A 22,611-nucleotide genomic window follows, 5' to 3' on the forward strand; every position below is an offset into this window, starting at 1 on the left:
CTCTGTGCTGCCTGACCACCTACAGGGTGAAATGCTTGTGAAAATGTGCACAGACTCCTGGCCCCTGAGTGAGGTTCCCTGGCGTGGTGCCCCAGGATTCCTCTGCCTGGTGAAGTTTGGAAGCCACTGCTCTAGATGGCCTGAGAAGAGGTGCTGGGAGTGTGAGATGAAGTCTCCTCTGCAAGCAGGCCAGCAGAGATGAATGGGGTGTGCTGCCCACAGCCTGCGAGGCTCCTGGACTCTCCATGGCATGGGCACCAGCAGCCGCCTGGAACTGTAGACTCCAAGGCACCAGGCTTAGGCCGGGAGTTAGGATGTTCTCTGGCGACTCTTTATAAGAAGGGAAGGATGACCTCCACAAAGGGGACACCTTCTTGAAGCCAAGAGTGTGAACAGCCAGGTGTCACCTGGGCTCGGATGGCCCCAGGCAAGGAGGAAGTTTATAGGGCTCCTCCCTTCCTGTGCAAAACTAATCCTTTTTGGAAAACGTGTTCTGGGAAATGAGGCCAGAGTTGTTTTTTATTTCCTGAGCTACAGCATCATCTTTTTTCTTGGCATACTCGGCAGAGCCAATGTTGCCAAAATGATTAAAATAACCCTGTTAATATCTCCCCAGATGTGAGTAAAGGGTCCTGCCGGGGTCCCACAGGCAGTAGACGGCAGGAAGGAGGCTCCAAGTCTGCTGTCATTCCCCTACCTCCTCCTGTCCTTCCTCCCCACCCCATCTATTCCCACCCTGGTCTTGCCCCTACTGTCCTCCACGTAATGGGTTAGAATGTTGTACCTGCTTTGTTTATCTGCTGGCAAGGATTGGCATAGATGTTCTTACTTTGATCATGCTTTACAAATAAGCCTGTGATGTGTTTTAAGAGGGATTAGAGTAGCTAATATTGTAAAAGGTGGAAGTTACCCAGGGATATATGTCAGCTCATTCAAAGGGGAACTTAAGCCAGGCAGAGATTTCATAGATGGATGGGCTGCCTGAGAGGGAAGCGGGCGTCCAGTCACAGGATGTGTACAAAGAAGCTGGAAGCCATTAGCTGACGAAAAGGCAGTTCCAAATTTGGGGAAAACCCCTTTCCCCAGGCTGGACAAATGTTGTGTAAGATGGGACCCTGAGGGTCTGTGGGGGCAGATGTGTGGAAAGAGACCAACCTGGTGTGCAGGTGAGTGAACACAGGAAAGGGGGTCTTAGGACTGCGGTTTAGGTGGGAAGGGTCTTAGAAGCCTGGGTGGGCTTGGTGAGGGAGCATCATGTCAGCCCAGCACCACCACACTGGGGCAGGAGGTTGTCCCCAGGGCTGCTCTTCCCAACTCTCCTCCCAGCTCTTCTCTGTTTATGGCGAGACTCTCATTTCTCCCTGCTGTGTCACTCTGCTCAGACCCGGCTCAGCCCCCGACTCTGCCGATGCAGCTAAGATACCCCCGTTGGCCTGGAAGAATGAGAGCTGCTCATTACCTAATCACAGAGGCTGCAGAGGTAGAACTTGACATGGGGAGGAACCTGGGAGTCCAGTCCTTTCATAAACGTCCAGCTAGTCTGCCCACCAGAATGGACAGAGACTCAGTTTTCTCTTCTGTGATATGGGAACATCAGTACCCATCTTTTGGGATTGTGTGAGGTTTTAATTAGATCTGTGGTTCTCAAACTTTGGCCTTCATCAATATCACCTTGGCAGGACGGTGTTGAAATACAGATTTCAGGGCTCCTCCTCCCCCCAAGTTTCTGATTCAGTAGACTTGGGGAGGGGCCTGAAATTTGGCATTTCTTAACAAATTCCCACTTCTGATGTTCCTGGTTCGGGGACCACACTTTGGGCATCACTGAATGAGGCCCGCAGGTTCTTGATGGCGAATTGGCCAGGAGATCTCCAGCTCCTCAAAGCAAGGGACCAGCTCTGACCCACTTGCATTTCTGCTAAGGGATGGCTCAGCACAGGCACAGTGGATGCTCTCAGTAAGTGCTGTCTGAACTGAACATTAATGGGAGCCAAGCAGGCTTCTCTTCAGAGGCCCTTTCACAATGGCTGTCAGTGGGTTCTTGTTGCCATGGCAACAGCCCGAGATGTAGGGGCCATAATCATGGGCCTCTTTGCAATACTGGAGAGAGTGGACAAAGGCCCTGGCCTAACAGCAAGTGAACAAGAATGTGGAGGCAGGGAAGATCTGGCTTTCACAGCTGTCCTCTACTGGGACACCCTCCCCTTGCTCTGCAGCCTGCCTTAGCTCCTACAGTGCAACGGGAAGGATTTCAGCTCTGGTTGCATAATGGAGAAAGGAGCAAAGAGAGAGGGGAGGGTGTAGGGAGTGGGAGAGAGAAAGGAATCTGGTCCCTGAGAACCACTATGCACTCACCTGGCCACTTCACACACAGTAGCTCATTTAATCCTCACCCAAACCCCAACGGGCCTGGTTACAAGACCCCACAGACCAGTCCAAGGTCACATCGCTGGCTAGGCCTTGGCACCATCCAGATTAGAAATCCAATCCGTTGTTGCCAAAGGCTCTGTTTGTTTTTCGTGTTAGGTTGCCTCTTAGAAATTGGTGAACTTTGGATGTGGTCAGAGGGACCTTGGGGAGCTGGGCTGGCAGAGAGGCAGTGAGGAAGGTCTGGGGAAATTTTTTTTAATGCTTCAAGGAGCCAGACATGTGGTTAGCTGGGCTTCATCCTTTACAGGGAACACCTCGTCCTCTTTATCTGCTTTCATGTCAGGACCCCTCTGAGGGCACCCCTGCCCCGGGTTTGGCCAAGATGACCCATAAGGCAGCAGTTCTCACATTCCAGTGTGGATAAGAGTGAAGCTTATTTAAAATTTCAGTTTCTGCTTGCCTCCCGGATTCTGATCCAGTGGCTGGGGGTGGGGATGCCGTAGGACTTGGCATTTTTAACAGGATGATTCTGATGGAGGCGGCCCACTGCCGGCCCTTAGGTATCCAGGGCCTCTGCTTTCCCCTCTATTTTCAAGGTCCCCTCTGGAAGGCCCCAGGGTTTGGTAACTTCTTGTCCCAGTGCCGCAGCTGCCCCTACCCTCTCCTTCCCTCAGCTGTTCCCTGGGAACAATTTATCTAGTTCCACAGCACTGTCCACAGAGTGTAGAGCCACAGTTGCCCCCCAGCTGGCCAGGGCCTCTGCTCTGCTTTATAAAGACCTGGCTGGTGACCAGACAGGAGGCCTATCGTAGGAGGCTTTGGGCAGGCTAAGCCAGCCGTCCCTGACATCAGAAGGGAACTGGGATGTCTGGGGCACTTTGTAAAAGAGGTCTGGTCAGAGAAGCACTCCATCTGTGGTTTGGCATGCACCGCCAGATGTGGCAGCCTTCAATGCCTTGCTTTCCTCCTCTGTAAAAATGGGGCAAGTCCAGGTGTTCACAGCAGAGCTTCTGGAAGGTCAGGGTCCTCCTGGGCACGAGGTCAGGCATGAGGCTTGGCCAGGGGCTTAGAGAACAGGCAGGTGTGTCTTCAGGCACCACCCCCACCCCTGCCTTGACAGTAAGGCTCACCTTGGAACCCACCTGCCACCCCACTGTCACACACTCATCCTTCCATCATCACAAGCCTGAAACACCTGAGAAAAAGTGGCAGGACAGGACTTTTCCCCCCGCGTTGCTGAAAAAGAAATTGATTTCTTATTCAGGGAGGGAAATAACTTGGTGCGGAGGGAAATAAAGTGGTGCCAAGGCCGCACTTCTGATTAGCAGCTGAAGCCACTTTTGGCCCCTAATCTCCAGATGTAGGTTCTGTGCTTCCCTGCTTTGGCGGCTGCCTCAAGGCCAGCCCTGTGAAGTCAGGGGCCTCACAGCCCTGTGACATCAGGGGATCTGCATGTTCACTTCCCCTGCCTTCTCAGGGGCACCCCTGAGGGAAAAGGCCAGGGCAATGCTTAATTCAAAGGTTTTGGGGTGCTCCTGGTGGCATTTCAGACACCACACCAGAGGGCCGGCATATCAGTTGTCGTTTCTGAGAAATGAGGAGGGGGCTACATCAGTTTATCGACCACATCCCTCTGCACTGGCGAGGATGTCAACCCAGTTTCTCTGAGCACCAAGCTGATCTGGGATCATCTATTTCCTCTTATGAGAAGACAGGTCAGTCTCCTTTAGGCCTGCTTGGAGTAGGTTCCTGCTCAAGGCAGGGGGCTGCATAACATGACTGTGGTTCTTTAAGGCTCTGTGTGCCCAGGAAGGAGGAAGCCTGGACAGGATCAGGGAAGTGTCAGGCCAGCTGCAACAGGGGCCTGAGGGCTGAAGCCAGAGCCCTCAGCAGAAGGGGCTGCCCTGGTGTGAGTAAGGAGAGCCTGCAGCCACGTGGGGAATGGTACCACTCCAAGGCGAGGGCTGAAAAGAGGCCCCAGGGATGGGTGGGTACCCAGGGAAGCCAGGCCTATCACTGGGGACAGTCAGCTCCCAGGATGGAGTGAGGTGGAAAGGGTTTGGACCTACCTGACATGCCCCCTGGTGGGCACCAAGCCATCACAGTTTGAACACTTCCTAGTTGTGGGATCTTGGGGACCTTAGGACAAATCCCTTTGTCCCCCAGGGCTTCTGTTTACTCATCTGTCAAGTGGGGATAAGAGTGTATACTTTTGCAAGAAGATTTGGATAACATGCAGAATGTTTGGCATAGTACTTGGGATCTGGTTGGTGCTCAGTAAATGACAGTTACCCCCTCCCCTCCTTCCCATAGCAAGTGCTCATTCAACATTTGGTTTTCTGGACCAACGGAAGGCTTCAAAGAATCAAAAGGTACTGATACAGGGTGAGCTTAGCTGGCCTCATGGAATGTACATGTTTAAAGGCTGCTGCTGGGCAATGAGCCCTGAGCCCCCAGGTCCTGAGCTTTCTGTCTGTTATAGGTGTGCTGAGTTTTCAGGTTGTTTACATTCAGGAGAACCCTGGAGGATGGGGGAGGACATGGGACTGGACTGTCTGCAGCAGAGAAAGGCCCCTCATCCTGGTGGCCTTCCATCTCATCCTTAGAAGATCACGCCTTCTTGATGAGTCTTTAATAGTGGTGCCTGTGCCTACTACACCTGGACAAACCTTCCATTTTGTTCAGCTGAGATAGCCCAAAACCCATCAAAGCAGGGCCCTGTCCAGGCCACAGAATCTTCATCCTGCAGTGACCACAGTCCAGTCCTCCAGCTCCCCCTAAGCCCAGCCTAGGCTCTACAATTCAGGCCCATCCTTCTTGGTGTCCCCACCCCTTGCACCTCTACGTCCTTTCATCCAGGCCTAAGCTCCTTAACTCCAGCCCACCTGTCCTGAATCCTCAGTGGTTCATCCAGCAAATGCCTCCCGCTGCCTGCATTTGGCAGGACTCGGGGGTGGGGAGATGGAGAGAGGGGGAACTCTGACACAGACCTGTCGTGGAGGAGCCCCAGATGGACAGGAGACCCATATACTCTGGAGACATGATTTAAAGTAGGAAAAACTCTGGGTCGTGGCAGGCTGGATGGTAGTGAGGCAGCCATCACTTCTGGAGAGATCAGAGCAGCTTTCCGGAGGTGGGAGCACTGGTAGATTATGAATCTATGAACATGGAAAAGAACCATATTTCTGATGTGATAGCTCAGAGAAATAAAAATGCACTGCGTGTACAAGGACTCATCCAGGTTTACTGGAGTGTAGAGTTTGTGGAGGAATGTTATGAAGGTCAAACTGGAAAGATAGGCTGGGGCCAGATTTTAAATGTCTTTGCATTCCAGACTAAGGAGATGCCTTCATTCTACAAACTCTGTCCACCTTTTCCGAGAACTGAAACACAGGTAGGAATCAGCCTCGGTCCTCGATAATAACTAATCTGGATGGGGTCAGGGAGGTGTCCGAGAAGCCAGCAGGAGGGCTCTGAAAAAATTTTGATACATGGGATGATTGAGGATCTGCTTATTTTAAATTGTGCCTGGAAAAACCAAAAATCAACAAATTAATCTCCAAACAGGACAGCTGTACAGGAGAACCCTGTAATCACAGGGCTGGGCTGGGCTGGGCATGCCCTGGATAGTGTTACAGTAAGCTTGATAACTTGACTTCTAGGCCCAAGCAACAGACAAAGCAAAGAGAGCCCCTATGTACAATGTAAATGTTATCAAGCACAATTATGAAAATGTTGGGGGCAGAGGCGGGGGTGCAGAGTGAAGGGAAGGGCAAGCATGGTCACAGGTTCATGGTAGGGCAGGAAGAGGTGCTGCCTGCAGTGGCAAGAAGTAAAGGTCCAAGTCTGTATGTAGCTTCAGTACAAAGATGACTGACAAAGTAAAGCAGGTATATAAGTAATTATGCTGAAATCTGTGGGCAGGGGAGGTGGGGAGTGGCTGTAACGACCTAGCATATCTTTAGCATCACTCAAGAGGTAACATCTAAAATATAAGACAACAACTAGCCCCGAAAACATCCCTGTACCAGAATGGAAAGAAGGACCAGAAGAAAGTGCTAAGCAAGGGAAGGAGTGATTCTTTCTGGGTTAAAGATGAGGAGAAGCACAGGCGAGCTGGCAGGAAACTGGAAACCATCACCCTACACATATATAGCTTTGACTTAAGAAAAATGAAGTGTAGAGTCATTGTCACTCTTCTTTAGGTATTGGAAGCCACCAAAAAGGTTGGTTCTTTGGCCAGGGACAAGTGTGGGTATTTAAACACGTACTTGTTCATATGGCACAAAATGTGAAAGATACAAAGGGTGTACCTCTGTACACACAGAGGGATGCATCTTTCCCCCAGGTCCCAATTCTCACAGTGCTCCTCTACAGACAACCAATGTTACCACTTTTCTCTTCTTTCCATAGAGGTCAAATGTATACCAAATATACACACAGTATGTACATTCTTCCACTTTCCCCCCAGCAATGCTAATTAAAAACAAGCAGTAGCATTTATACCTACTGTTCATCACCTGGCTTTTATTGATTTATGTAGAGATTGTTCTGTGTCAGTAATGGACTTTCATTTGTCTTTTTTCATAGCTAGATGATATTCACATATGGACGTAGCAACAATAAAGGACAGGAGCTTTTTCCACACAGCGCCACTGCCAGTGTGTTACAAACTTTTGGATTGTTATTATCGTAGATGAAATATCTATCTCAACGAAGTTTTAATTTGCGTTTCTTTTACAAGTGGGGTTGAGAACTCTTCAAATGAACCATTTGTGTTTCTTTTTCCATGAACTGATGATTCATATCTTTTGCCCATTTATGTTAATTGGTCTTTTTCTTATTAATGAATAGAGGCTCTTCATTAGGGAAATGAATCCATTCTTAACGATTGCAAACATTTCCTCCTAGTTTGTCATTAGTCTTGTCTTTGCCTGTAGATCACACATCAAGTTTTGATTTTTATAGGCAGATTTCTCAGTCTTCTCATTAATGGCTTCTGGGGTTTGTGGATTAGCTCAGAAAGATATCTTGGAGATAAACACAAATTCAACCATGGTTTCTTGGAGGCCTTTTCCTTTTTCTTCCCCGTCTTTTTAAAAGTTATTTAAATCTATTACCTATCAGGAATATTTATTAGTGTAATGTATGAGGTATATGTTCAACCTTTTTTTTTCCTCCAGGTTCCTAGTGAGAGTGTGTTTTGAGGAGGCAGGGTAAAGGGATGGAAAAGTCGGGCAGTGAGCAGAGCAGTCCATGAGCAAGACTTCCTGGAAGTAGGTGTAGAAAAAACTGGAGGTGACATTCACAGTCAGGAACTGCTCAGATCATCAGGTGAAAGGAGAACACAAGTAGGTGTGAACTAGAGCAGGGACAGTAGGAAAGGTGAGAAAGTGTCTGTATGTTGGGGAACAGAGGATCCTGGAGATGGAATCTGTAGTGTTGCTGGGCAGCTGCATCTGGGGAAGTTTCCTCCCTTCACACTAGGTGAAACTTCAACCTGGATGGGAGAGGGTTCTTGACTTTGGACGAGAAAGAATTCTTGAACAGTTCAGACAGGTAAGGAAGGAATTCATTAAAATGAGAGTAGTAGTGAAGAGCAGCAGAGAGCAAGGAAGAACAGAGGGAGGAAAGGGAAGCTTACTGAACTCTCGCTCAGCATAGGGCAGATCTCTTTGCCAACTCTTGAAGGCAGGGTCACTTGGTGTCTAGTGTCTGCTTGAATCTGCATGGTGTGGGGACTAAGTCTTTGCTACCCCAGGATTTGTGGGAGCCACAGAGCATTGGTCGGCATGAGATTATGTTCTGAGAACTTCCCAAAGGCAAAGAAAGGAGATTTTTCAGGCAGGCTACTAAAGAGCATGATCATACAGCTGCAGTCCTCTCTGGGTCACCCAGGCTACAGGAACTGACAAGCTCAAATCAGAGATCTCAGTAGCCCTTTCCTGACTGTCTGAAGTAGGACAGAGAGGATGGAGACTTGTGCTTAAGCTTAGAAAATAGAATGAAATAGCAAAGTAACTACTGGAAGAGCACAGAGACAAACGCATTAAGTTGAGCAGAGAGAAGTCTTTATTTAAGGCAAAAGTATACACTTGAAGAAAGGGGAGTGAAGGCAGGTTCAGAGAGGATGAACACTTAAGGGCTTAGGATTCTGTCTTTTAAGGCTTTCAAGAATGGGGCAAAGGGTGGCGGTGGTATGTGTGTAGGTTTGACATGTGGTCTCATGACGTCTTTCCAGTGAGAGACATTTTGCCACCAGCCACAGTCAATCTTCTAGATAAATTTCGTAAGCTAAACTTAACACAAGGAATTTACTGATCCTGTTTTTCTCTAAGATAGCATTTACCCTCAAGCCCTGGGAACATATCAGTTAGGACTGCTTGTCCAGCCTTAAGATAGGTTATTGTCTGATTCCCAAAGAATATGTTAGGAATCTTACCTCCTAACTCCCTGGTTTTTAAAATGGAATCTTAGCCTTAAGATGGAGTCTGTCCTGTTCTTACCATACTATTTATATCTTGGCATTTTTCATCATAGGCAGAAAAAGTTAATCATGATGTTTGTCCCATGTCCTTGCCCTACCTCATTCCCTCCTCAAGGAATGTGGACCCTTGAAATATTTCAAGGGAAAGTGGGTGTCAGTCAAACTTCTGTAGTTTCTTCCTGCTGAGGAGGGACATTGTCTCTACTTACAGGTCCAGCAGTGCTTTGCTGTCTGTCAGGGAGAGAGGTCACAGAGTTGTCTCAGCAGTGGCAGACATGGACAAGGGCACATAAAAGGAGGATCAACCTAGGTTGGTGGGGTTGCTGGTATGCATCTTCATTAGCATGAGGGGTGGGGTGAAATCTTTGAGCAACATCTGGAGTTGGATTTTCTGTTCTGGAGGGAATAAACTTGACAAGGAGATTACAAATGCATGGCTGAAAATGAGGACTAGGAACAGTAAGACTCCAGTTGAAATGATGGGAAAAATTGGAAATGTCTGAAGAGTCATAGCTAGATGTTTTGAGGAAACTAGAATTCAGGATCTAGTCTAATTCATAATGAACAGTATTAGATTCTAATATCAATAAGGCTGTACTATTGAAACATAATTTTTTTCTCTCTAAAATCACTTTCATTTTTATTAGAGGTAACTATATGAAGGATAATTTGTTTGTAAAATAAGTTTAGCTTCAAAGCACTTGGCCTGATTATTTACATATGTGCAGCAAGAACAGCAATTGATCACCCAGGCTCTTTCAAATGTGCTTTGCTAGAGGTTTTCTAAGGAATTTCAGATTGAAATTTTAAAGGCCTCTTGAGGTCAGAAATCCAAGTCAGAGACTTGCTATCAGGTTTCACCGGCAGTACTTGTAGATTTGGGTGAATTCTTCTCTTCTTGAGGTCTCCAAGATATTCTGAGGTTCCTGTGCTTGCCAGGAAACGACTTTCTTTACTTACCTGGTAAAGCTGCTGGGAACCCTGTAAGCAAGGTACTAGGTTAATTCTTTTAAGGACTTTATTGGCTATAAAGTCAACTTTAGTTCCTTAAAGCTGTTTGGTCATATCTGAATCTATGCATGTGTCTCTCAAATATGACATTCCAGTCAAAGCCTTGGCAATATAGCTTGTGTTATTAATTGTATATTGTCACAGGGAGAAAGATTCATATTGAGCTTATGCAAATAAATATATTGCTATAAAATATACAAATACTCACCAAGAGTTTTTAAATTGTGGAATGATCAAGTAGAGAGATAAGTGTTTCAATTTTGTTTATAAAGGTATAATTTACTAAACTGTTCTAAGTCAGCTTAAGAGCAAAAGTTTAAAAACATTTTTTTAAAAAGGATCAGCAACATTTGAAAAAAGTTATAAAAATTAAAGTCATCTTTCTCAGTTTACTCAATCTTAATGTAATTAATTCTTGCTCTGCTTGAATTTAGTTGTTTTTTTTTACTAGTTCTGAAGTAAGGCAGTAACTGTAAATGACAAAATACTTAAAAGTGGCAAGATGTGACTGAGAGTTCATTATAAGGCAATTGATAAGGAAATTTGGTTATTTCTGTAACATATAACAGTCCAATAATCTAAAGCTAAGCATCATTCATTTGACAGTGCTTCTCAGGTAATTATATATATCAAATAAATAAGCTGAATTAGCTAAATATTTTTCTCTTAAGAGGAGAAAATCTTCTGACATGGTTCAGGGGCCCTCTGGAAAATCTCAGAGTTAACTAGAGGTAACTTTTTGAATTTGATTTTGGCAAGTTGTCAAAAATATCAAGTTTTTAAGGCACTGGCCTAGACAGGATTACAAGTCATTCTGAAACAATACTTAGTTATCTATTTAACTACAGTGACAATAAAAGATTTGAAAGGCAAACACAGAAGGTTACATAGTTGTTAGCAAAACTTAGCTCTTAGCTCTTTTAATATTAAGATTTTGTTTTCTTAAGTACTTGAACACCTGATTAAGACATTAAGCATGAGAAATTATTCTGATAAAAAAATTAGAAAAACTGTTTACAATCTTTCGATATTAAGAGCAGACTAACAGTTCAAGAAAACTTCGTCTTTTTAACAAACAGAAAACAAAATTCTAATCTTGCCGTGTACTTGATATCAAGACTCATTTCCTTCAATCTCACATAGCATGACTACATTAAATGCTTCTTTAATGAGCCTTCTACAACTTCCTTTTTACATTCAGAGTTCTCACTCTTTAAATAACTAGCTGTACTTTAGGGCAAAATAACCTTCTTTTCTCTCAATAAAAATGTATTTCTCTTTCTCATACTTATCAGAACACACATCTTGCTTTTCTTGCATGCAGAGATGTTTCTCTTATTATTTCAAGTAGTCTTAATTAGAACTTAAAACCTTTAGAAACCTTAATTCTCAGTGAAAACTAAGAAGTAAGCTATTATAAACTGTTATGCTAGCATTGTTTAGATTGGCAAATTTATGAATGTATTTAATACTCTTAGAAATATGTCCTTCCTCATAGTAAAATTTCTCAATATGCACAAAATGTCAACACATTAAAAAAAACAAACACAAATTTGTTTTTAGTTTCTGTGTAATAAGGAAGCTAAAAGTGGATAAACCTATAATCAGTAATTAATATTTCATTATTTTGTCTTATTTGGAAATAGTTTATTCACATGATTCATAACTTAGCAAAACTTTAAGGTTTCAGGTTACCAAAAGATTTTCAAGCTGTTTTTAGGTATACATACCATAACACATAACTATCATTAAAAAGTTTTACCTACTACACCTGTTTAGTACACTTGTTTTTAACAACCAGGCTAGATGATCTGTAAAGCTTTCATTAAACATCAAAGTCAGCCATTCTCTCAAGACTTACTTTTTTTTTTTTGAAAGATTTAACAGATAACATCAACTTAAATGACTTTATATAAACTTAGGCAGAATAAAAGTGTTTATTTTAATGCCGGTAACTATAAAGATAATGTCTGTTTCAGTTAAACTTAAATTAGCATTAATGCTGAATGTTTTCTATCAGAATTTCTGGAAGTTTCAGAATGCTTTATTTTTACAAGAGCTTGTCTCTAAACGAATTAATTTTTAGCAATACCATCCTGAGGTAGAAAAAGTAGCTTCTATTTATATATAGAGAGACATACAAACATATAGATTGAGATGTAATGGCTACAGTTACTCTAGGCTGTAATTCCAGTGAGGGCTGGCAGTAGTTTGGTAGGACCCAACTTACTAATGGAGTTTTGACCCACATTTCTCTCCAGCCATATATGGCTACAAATGGGGTGTAACCCACATTTCTATAATCATAGGGTCCCTAATCTGGTGATTATTAAGCCAACTTCACAGGACACAAAACAGGTTTAGCAATACTATCCAAGGGTAACATATGAGAACACATACACAGAGAAACTGATATGAAGATTTTCTAGTTCCTAATATCCAATCGCAAAATGTTGTAATTAAGGGTCTCATTTGGGGGCCATTTTTCTCTGCTTGGTCAAGCAATGTTACAGGAGGAAATCAGCTTCTTTCTTTTTAGCTCACCTAATTAAAAGTATCTCAGTTTTTAAGAATACATCCTAAGGACAAGTGATTTAGAGTGCCATTTAGGGGCTAGCCTGTATTGCAGAAGATTAATTTCTTCTGTTTTCAGGGAGTCTAAGTTTAAAGACTTTCCAGTTTTTTAGGATGCACTTTAATGAGGGGTCAGTTAGAATGAAGGAGGTGTCACCCACGACAAGTCAGGACCTGAAAGGAAAAGAACCGCTACCACCAAGGGGAACCAGGAGTCCCTGATCCCCAAGGGACTCAGGGTTGCCCAGGGGTCCCCAGAAACTCAAAAGTGCCTGTTAGACCCAGGTCATATGAGGTGTCCCTCCACACCTGGGTCTATACTGGGTGTGCATAGAAAGTCCTGCGGCCCTACACTGGGCACGCACAGGAAGCTCTGTGGCCCATCATGCATAGGTGTCCCTCTGGCTCAGCTCTGTCCCCAGCCATGGCCACAGGAATGGGAGTGAAGGAAGGGCAGAGAGAAGGGTTCAGGCCCTGAAGTTAGGTGTAGACTCCTTTTAACTGACTATTTTCAATGGCCCTGAGGGGAGATGAAGCTCCTCAATTTAGTGACATACAACTAGAAGAGGCAAGAGAAATAAGCATGCAGGCAAGTGGCTAGACATGGAACTGAGAGGAATACGTGGTAGACTGAGTCAGGAAAGAGGCACCAGGAGAGGAGGAAATGGAAGATAAGACTCCAACCTATAGGGGGGATGAACCGTGGGGTGGGCGACCCGTGCCCAAGAAAGAAAAAGGCAAGGAGTACTTTAAAGTAGCACAGAATTCCTCCTCGCCTAGACTGTTGGCGAGTACTGTGTTAGGAGTCCCTTCATGGTCGCCAAAATGTTGCCTGGGGAGGTCTCTCCCTGCACACCAGGTGAAAAACCTCAGCCTGGACCGGAGAGGGTTCTTGACTCTGGATGAGAAAGATTCCCAAACAGGTCAGACTGGCAAGGAAAGAATTCATTAAAGTGAGAGTAGTAGTGAATGGCAGCTGCCTTGCAGGCAGCAGAGAGCAAAGAACAGAGGGAGGAAAGGGAAGCTCATCAAACTCATGCTTGGCATAGGGTAGATCTCTTGCCAACTCCTGAAGTCAGGTTCACTTGGCATCTAGTGTCTGCTTGAATCTGCGTAGTGTTGGAACTAAGTCCCTACTACCCCAGGATTTGGGGGAGCCGCAGAGCACTGGATGGAGTGAGATTATGTTCTGAGAACTTCCCAAAGGCAAAGAAAGATTTTTCAGGCAGGCTACTAAAGAGCATGATCATACAGCTGCAGTCCTAGCTAGGTCACCCAGGTGACAGGAACTTGCAAGCCCAAATCAGAGATTTCAGTAGCCCTTCCCTGCTAGTCTGAAGTAGGAGAGAGAGAGTGAAGACTTTGCTTAAGCTTAGAAAACAGAATGAAATAGCGAAGTAACAAAGATGCTTACTACTGGAAGAGTACAGAGACAAAACACATTAAGTTGAGCAGAGAGAAGTCTTTATTTAAGGCAAAAGCACACACTTGAAGAAAGGGGAGTGAAGGCAGCCTCAGAGAGGATGAACACTTAAGACATTATGTCACCAGCCACATTCAGTCCTCCTGACAATTTTGTAAGGTAAACTTAACACAAGGAACTTATTGATCCTGCTCTTCTCTAAGATAGCGGTTACCCTCAAGCCCTGGACACATGCTTGTCCTGCCTTAAGACAGGCTTGGTTATTGGCTGATTACCAAAACATGTTAGGAATCTTACCTAACTCCCTAGTTTTTAAAATGGAATCTTAGCCTTAAGATGGAGTCCCTCCTGTTCTTACTATACTATTTATATCTTGGCATTTTTCATCATAGGCAGGAAAAGTTAATCATGATGCTTATCCTATTTCCCTGCCCTACCTCATTAGGACTCAGTTACTGGTTCAGTGGGAAAACACAAATGCAGATGCCTGTTTCCAGCCCCAGTGATGCTCTTATTAGCAGAGAGAGAACTCAAGTGTTAGAAATTCTGACTTCACAGCGAGGCTCAAGGATTCAAAGTCTGAAGTCTCCCTGGGATACCTAGGGGGAATGTTCAACAAGGTGTGGAGAGGGTGGGAGGGAGTACCGGAGAGCTGGGTGGTGCATTTCCCCACTGCTCTGTCCACTGCCTAGTGCAGGAGTTCCATATTCAGTCCCTTAGTTGGACTTGGTGTGCCTACCCTGAGGGTTGTTGCGTGCATCAAACTTGTCTGAGGGATTGGTTCAGTGGGGTGGCTCAGACTGGTTTCTGACAAGACGATATAGGACACCTAAAATTGGGACCCCAGTAACAAGCTCTCTCTATATAGGACTTTTCTTTTTTCACACAGTTTGGTTGTGGGTTGGTTGGTCCCATTTTTACGGATGGAGAACGGGCTCTGTCTCAACTGAGTTGCACCGTTCCCAAAGGGATTCGCAGCACAGCCTATAATAACAATGGTGATGACTTACATTTCTACAGCACTTATTGTCGCACTGAGCTACCAACTTTCGGAACGTGAGTTATACCACCTAATAATAATCCTCACAGTTTATAACGTAGGAACCACGGGACACAGAGGTGGGATTCTCACCCCCGACCAAGGCAGGCAGTCAAGCTTTTCGAGCCCAGGCCCTCAGCCCCTCCCCGCCTCTGGGTGCAGTCCTCGCCCCCTGCCAGGTCACTTCGTGATCTCCACCCCGACCCCGGCCAGCATTCCAATCCGAGCCTTCCGCAGCCAGGCTGGAAGGACCCCGGACCATCTCGGCGCGCCGCCTCGCCATTGTTAGGCGAGGAGAAAAAGCCGCTAACACGTGAGCGGCGGGCGGCAGCAGGAGGCCAGGCGGCGGGGCGCACAGCCATGGCCCCGCGGTGACCCACGAACGGGTGGGCAGCAGGCCCGGGGAACCGCAGGCTGGGGGCGGGGTAACCGCCATGCCCGGGCACAGTCCGCTAGGGACCCACCCGCCAGACTTACAGGCTGGCGGCGAAGTTGGAAGCGGAGGTCCGGCGTGGCCGGGCCGGGCCGTACCAAGAACACGGATTCGAAGGGGGGAGGCCTGGCCCCGGGGGCGCGCGCGCGCGCGGCCCGGCTGGGCGGGGCGGCGCCCACACGGCCACGCCCCCACCCCCGCGGCAGGCTCGGGCGGTGGTAGCGCCTCAGTGCTGTGGGCCTGCGTCCTGCCCAGGGCTCTCGAGCGCTGCCGGGCTGCCCGCGGTGAGTGCGCCGGTCACGGGCGCGGGAAGGGAGGGTCGGGGCGCTAGGGCTCGCGGTGCCGGGGCTCCCGAGGCCCGACGCTTTCTGGCCTCCTCGGTCGCGCGGGCCCTCGGCGCAGGGACAGGCTCTCGGGCCGGGTCTCTGCGTGTGTCACCGGATGCTCTCGCGGAAGGCGCGGCTCCCACCTCGGCCCTTCTCTGGTGGCCCTTCCCCTCGAGCTGGCCTCTCGCGGCGTCTGGAGGGTCTTACCATCGCCGAAGGCGCCGCCGGTCTGGCCCTTCAGCCGAGAGCCGGGTCTCGGCGTCACAGGGCTAGGGCTCCAGTCTCCACTCCTAGCCAAATACCGCAGTTTGTATGGAGGCTTTTCCTCAGTTTCCCCGTTTGTACGGTGGACCCCAGGAGGCAGCCGGGTGTTGGGGTAACTCACGTAGGAGACGCGTGAAGGGTGCGAATGGGACCTGAATGTGACCTTGCAGCATCAGGTGGCTCACTCGAGGGCTCAAGGGAGCCCACTAGCCCGGCCTCCCCTGGGAATCTGCGCGCCGGCGAAGCCCTGGCGTCCCTAGGGGACAGTGCCCTTCGTGGGCAGGTGCCTTGGCAGCCGCTGCGATAGGTCTTTTGCTAACTCTGTTGGGCAGCCGTGACATCCTTAGTTCGTGGGAGCAGTTGGATAAGAGATCGAGGTCTGTGGGGCGCGTCAGGGAACATGACCTCGACTTTTTGCTTTTCATTCCTCAAGGTGAATCACCTTTGTGTCAGCTGGTGACCAATACTGAGGAGTTTGGGGCCATTCAGTGAACGTGGCTGCCTCTTCTCAGACCCATAAGATGCAGCTTTCCCTCCGAGTTGGACCTCAAGAGAGAGCCAGCGCCAAAGCTAGAATGAGTTGTCATGGGTTGGGCACCTTGACAGAACACTTCTTGGAGCCTCTGTTTCCCCCTCAGCACAGACAGTGATACAGCCCACCCTGCTGTCCCCACAGGTTTGAGGTTCTGAGGATCAAAGAGAGGGTCTTGGAGGGTGAACTGTAACATTCCATATAGGCTGAGAATTTAACTGCCCTATGGGGTCCAGTGTCCTCACTGTGCAATGCTGTAATTCCCCAGGCTTGGGGATAAGGCCTTCGATTCATTAACCAAGTTTTGCCACACCACTTCCCTTCGAGTAACTGGGGGTTTTGCTTAATCAGGGAAATAGTCCCAAAGTCCCAATTGGTAAAGCAGTGAACCCAGACGGGATCACTTTCTTACCTTTGAGTCCCTGTAAGGAGTTCTTAACTTTCCTTCAGAAAGAGTGGCCAGTTCATGAGCTTCTGGTGCCAGATTTTCATGCCACCTGATGTAGGAAACTGTTTGAAGCTTAATTAGTGTATCAACCGTCCAAAAAACAGGTCTGCACGTCAGAGAATGCCTTTCAGAGAATTCCAGTTGTGTTGTGGTGTTGAAAACTTTCAGAGGGGTCTGAACTCACCAAAATTCTTCCCCTCTAGCACTTGAAAAAATAGCAGGTCAATTTGAGGTGAAGAGCTTGGGGGATGTACTTCAGCACCTGGAAAGAGCAGCACTTACTGCAGCCAACTTGAGTAAGGCAGATGAATACTCCTGGGTGGTGAGTTTGTAAACAGCCACAGGAGATGTTGTTTGCCTGATAAACCTGAAATTTTAGGACCTGACAGTGCATGTGGGTTGATTCCCCCTTAACCCCTTGAAAATCAGGAGCTGAGTTAGGTCTAAGTCCATGTCTACTTAGGAGAACAGACTATTTAAAATCAGAATTGCTTGGTAAACCCAGAACATTTTGGTAAACCCATGGGGCGTTTCAAGTTAATAAGAATTAGTTCTTAATCAACTTTTTATTTTCCTGATTGAAGCTTCTGTGATTGTAGAACCTTTCATGGTTCCAGAGGGCCCAGCTGCCACTCAACACCTCCCCTATCTTGTGCTTTAGGAGGGAGAAGAACACTAGACTGGGGGTCAGGGAACCTGAGTGCCAGCTTTGTGTGCTTTTTGGCAAACCATGCCAGGCTGGTGGTCCTCAGTGTAGTGCTTTAGGATTTAACTTACATGTCAGATTCATTTAAAAATTAAAATCAGAAAAAAGTGAAATGGAGAAATGTCTGTTTTTATAAAAAAATATTTTTTCTGCTTAAAAAAATATTAAGTGCTCATATTTTTAAAAACCTACAGAAATACACAATATAGATGGTGACCGTCTCTCATAACCATACAGAGATAAAAAATCACCCCTAGTTGATATTTTTAGTTAAAAGAGCAGAAACTTTTTACTGTTAAAATTTTAAATACAAAAGTAAGATGAATTAGTCATACTATTCTGGGCTTTTTATTACTTAACATGTTTTTCTATATTGCTATGTAAAGAACTACCTCATTTCTTTTCTAAGCCTCATTCTTTTAAAAAATAGCAATATTACGGTAACCAGTATTAGTGAAGAAAACTTACACTGTTTGCAGCTTTTGGCTGTAATGAATCCTACTACACTGAGTAGCCATCTTCTTTGTCTTTATGCAGTTGGGCAGATATTTTTGTGCAGTGAATTCTTAGAAGTGGAAGGACTGGAAAATGTTTTTGAGCTTTTAAATGCATTCATTTAACAAATATTGACTACCTACTAGGTACCAGACACTATGAGGTGTTGGGGGCATAGCAGACACAAGTTCCCCACAGAACTGATCTAGTAGGGGGAGACAGACAGCACACATTGTTTGTCAAATGATGATAAGAATTTGAGATTTAACTTTTTATTATATGTCAGATTCACTTAAAAATTAAAATCAGAAAAAGAAATGGAGAAATAACTTTTTTATTAAACTGTATTTTTTTAGCTTACAAAAAATTAAGTGGTCATTATAAAAAAAGCACCATTACAGAAAGTGCAGCCTAGAAAGTGGACATCCTTCATGGCCTTGCACTGACCTTTTCTCTATGGAGAAATTTTATACAGAGGAGTGTGTGTGTGTATGTGTGTGTTTGCAGATATGGTATGACTTTAAATGTCAACAGATATTGCCAAACTCCCCTCCCAAAATGATAACCTTGTTATGTTTCCACCACCAGAGACTCATTTTTTAATTCAGAATTCTAAAGCCAGTTGTGAAGACCAACTGCTGAGGGCAGAGATGCGTTTATTTCAGGAAGATTTACGCCAGACTCTGTGCTACATTTGTGTTATGCATGCACATAAATGTGTGCAAAAAATATATATATATTTTTTAAGTTCTTCTGATGACCCCAAAAGGCTGATGTTTCCATGCCCACCTGACATGGGGAAGGCCTTCTCAGACATGGAATCGCTTCCTCAAGGCTGAGGGTGAAGCTGGCCTCACCCAGGGCAGTCTGCTTCCAGAGCCTTTGCTGCCTTTGTGCTATGTGATCCCATTTTCTCATTGTAGAGGATCGTGTTTATTTTGATGGAAGGGAAATCTAGTACAATTACTTAATAATACGATTATTCCTCTCCACTTCCAGTAGCACAAAACTCAAATCTCATGTCTGTCTTTAATGTCTCATCATACATTTCATCATAGTTGTGAGAAATATAAATGAGATGAGCATCTTCTAGAGAGAGACAATGCCAATTCTTTGTTATTACTATTATATAGCCTACAGAATAAAACCTGTTTTCCTGTGTAGGTCGGTCATCTGGCATTTGATAGAAATTTAGACTCACCTGGCAGGTGGGGAGACAGTCCTGGCTCACAGGTAGCTTACCAGTGCATACAGGCATTGGCCCATGCCAGGCCTTGTTCACCTATGAAGTGGGGGGAAAGATGCTTGCCTCACCTGCCTCTTGGAACAGCTCAAGAAGTGTTTATTTTTCAGAGTTAACTCTCCCTGTTCTGGCAGTGTGTCCATCCCTGTGGAATGACATTTAAAAAAAAACACATCCTTGGCCCCCAGGGGCCCCTTAAGTGTTTATGTTTAGGGCCTGGCTCAGGCACTTGAGAACTCTTAACAGGGAGGGGAACAGACATAAAAGTAAATTATGGCACAGTGTGTTGAGTTCATTCTTGAGATAATGCATGTGAGATGCTTCTCCTCGTTGCTGAGCCTGCTGTGTGCTGGGGGGCACTCAGGCTGAGCTGCCCCCATGTGGGGTCATGCAAGGCCCACTGAAGAGGTGACATTTGAGCTAGGTCTTGGAGCATAAGTAGGAATTCACTGAGTCCACTAGAGCACGTCTCTGGAGGTTATAAAGTGTAGGTTACATAAGACTTGGAAGCAGCTGGGGCTTATTTGAAGGGGTCTTGTGAACAATGCTAAGTGGTAGGATGTCTTTTAATAGGGCAGCGACATGATGGCACAGACAGTGTATTCTGTATTGGGTTTCAGACTTACTGCCCAGTGCCCTCTCTGGGTGAATTCATCATTTGGGAATTTTTCTCTGCCTAAATCTGTATCCTGTTGTCTTAGAGCCCTACATCCTAAAAGTTTTTTTTTTTTCCTTCCCCAACTCCCACCCCAAGTGAGGTGTTTACACTATTTGTGCACCTGTTGAGATGTGAGTGTGTCTGAGGAGTCTCGTGGGGGTGAACCATGCCTTTTTGCAGGCTGGAAGCTCTGGTTGGTTGGGTCCATTGGAGCCACATCCATCAGCCTCTGTTATGTCTGATGCTGGTTTGCGTGGTTCCTCGGTTTAATACTGGGTATGTTGTGCACAAAGCATCTGGAGGACCTGGTCCTTCTGGCTGGCTTCTGGAGAAATCCACCGATGTGGGGACTTACTTACTTCACTTATAAGGAGACTCTGAGTTGTCTTTAATGGAAGTGCTGGAGCATGTGCCCCTTGCACAGAGTCTTTCTGCAGCTAAGAGAATTGCATGTGTGCTCCCCAGAAATAATCAGTCTCAAGGCGAAACTGGAATATAGTGATGGGCCAAACTGTGGTGCGGTCAGCCAGGACTGTCTTGCAGAGAATTGGATTCTTTAGGAGATCCTGTAGGAAAACAGGATGGAAGAAGTTGGTTTTTGTCGCCTTGGTTGTAATGTGGAGGAAGATGGACTTTGTGGGGTGTGTCCTATGATGTGGGACTTACTTAATTTGCTTCCAGGTGAAGTTTATAAATTATGTTGAGTCATATTTTTTATTTCCCTAGTTTTATCTTCAGTGCCTTTTCCCGTGGCCCTGCCCACCTCCTCCCCACCCCCATTTGCTGAGCTCAGCTGTCCTCATTGCCTCTTTCTTGGTTTGGTTCTCATGTAAGAACACCGTGATCCTGTGATACTTTGATCCTCATGGGCATACATCACCGTTGCGTTGACTGGGCTGGGTCTGTACAAAGGTTTGAGGGCTGGGTAAGAACACGTGAACTTGTGCTCACCTTCTCTGAACTGAGAGGTGTTGATTCTGTTATCCATAAGTCACTTGAGGTTAGTTTTCAACACAACAAACAGGGATGGCTGTTCTTGAATACACAAGAGAATGTATTAGCCAGGTGTACCCAGCTTCTTTCATGGGTGGGGTTTAGGTTGGGACACACTCCAGACATCGGAAAGTTTACCATCAAGGATTTATGGTTTGGGGAAGAAGAGCATTTCTTCATTGGTTTAAGTTAAGGGTTTCAGAACCTTTGTGATTAAGAAACCACATGATGTTATGTGGACGTGTTAGATGCAGTCCCTTATGTAATGTGACTTGCAAACTCTGAAAGGTCATTTAGCAGGACAACAAAGATGAAAAAGCTCTTCCCGCCTACCAGAAACACTCATCAGCACGTAACTATCTGTTAGTGACCTCTCCACCTTCCTTGTCCCTGAAGCCCTAAGGACATGCAGTCCTGTTTGTTTTTTAGTCGTTGAATCTCCACTGTTAACCCTCTAACTGGCCTCCTGTGCGGGTAAATTCTTCCTTGCTTCTTCCCACCACTTCTCAATATCTGTCCATGGTACCATTGCTAGATTGAGTGCAAAGCCTTGCTTTTATCATCCCTCCTTTGCACAAAAATTTACAGTTGCTCTCACTGTCTTATTATTTTGTGTGTGTGTGTGTTTTTCTTTCCCCTCCATCTACTTCCATAAAGGATATAGAAGTGGTTATAATAAAAGGGGCCTAATTCTCCCTTTCCCTAATGACAACATGGTTGTAATAGACTGAATTCATTGAGGACATGGAGCTTCCCTATCACTTCCATGAGCATGAGCCAGTTTGTAGAATGGTGCCAGGTGTAAGGTAGGGGGCACTCAGTAAATGCTAACGAGGAGTAAATGGATAAATGAATGAATTAATGCTTATGGCTTCTCGCTCTCACACATTTACTGCTAAGCTTTTTCCTGCACACTGAATGAACCCAGATGTCAATATTGGGTCTGGTCTGTATATTTCAAGATTATTCTATGAACTTTTCATAGGATTTTAGCTTTCCATCTAGGTATGAAATTTTAAATGTTTCAAGTTCCTCTAGCAATTAACAGTTTGTTCAATAATTAGTTCAATAATTTAATCATTTTATAATTGAAGAAGAGAAAGAACTTGGGAATACCCCCTCCCCTCATAGTATTCCTAGTCTTTCTAGATATTTCCAGATCAGTTATCTGGATGCCAAAAACATGAATAAATTTGTTTATTAAAAAATTCTAATGGGGGGGACTTGGTGAAGGGGGGACCCTAGTAAACAATGTTCTTCATATGATTGTAGATTTATGATAAAAACAACAAAAAAATTCTAATGAAGTGAGTTGGTCTACTATAACCTTTGAGTATCTGTTGTATGTTGGATCTTGTGCTGAGTATTTTATGTGTCATGTGATCATTATAACACTGTGAGGACGGTCGGCAATGGGACTGAAGCTGAGTGATAAGTAATGTGCCCAGGATCCCGTGGTTGTAGGTGGTATAGCTGGGGTTTGAATCAAGGTCTGTCTGCCCATAAAGCCTTTGTTCTTTCATGGCTAAACTGGGATTGAAATCTGTTGAATTTCAAGGCCAACACTTGTTTCAGCAAAACCAGACTGTGAGAAAAGAACTCAAAGCCA

At 45.6% G+C, this 22,611-nt stretch overlaps 1 protein-coding gene across 1 annotated transcript in view; it reads left to right on the forward strand.

Annotated features, from left to right (window-relative positions):
• The first annotated feature begins 15,511 nt into the window (after positions 1-15,511).
• The window catches only part of LOC118922550 (NADPH--cytochrome P450 reductase), a 63,646-nt gene continuing 56,546 nt past the window's right edge, over positions 15,512-22,611 (forward strand). Inside the window, exon 1 of the mRNA XM_036905442.2 lies at positions 15,512-15,621. The gene's annotated coding sequence lies outside the window, so the exon portion shown is untranslated. The remainder of the gene's footprint in view (positions 15,622-22,611) is intronic.

The sequence above is a fragment of the Manis pentadactyla genome, chromosome 10, assembly GCF_030020395.1.
Source record: "Manis pentadactyla isolate mManPen7 chromosome 10, mManPen7.hap1, whole genome shotgun sequence".
Classification (NCBI taxonomy): Eukaryota; Metazoa; Chordata; class Mammalia; order Pholidota; family Manidae; genus Manis; species Manis pentadactyla.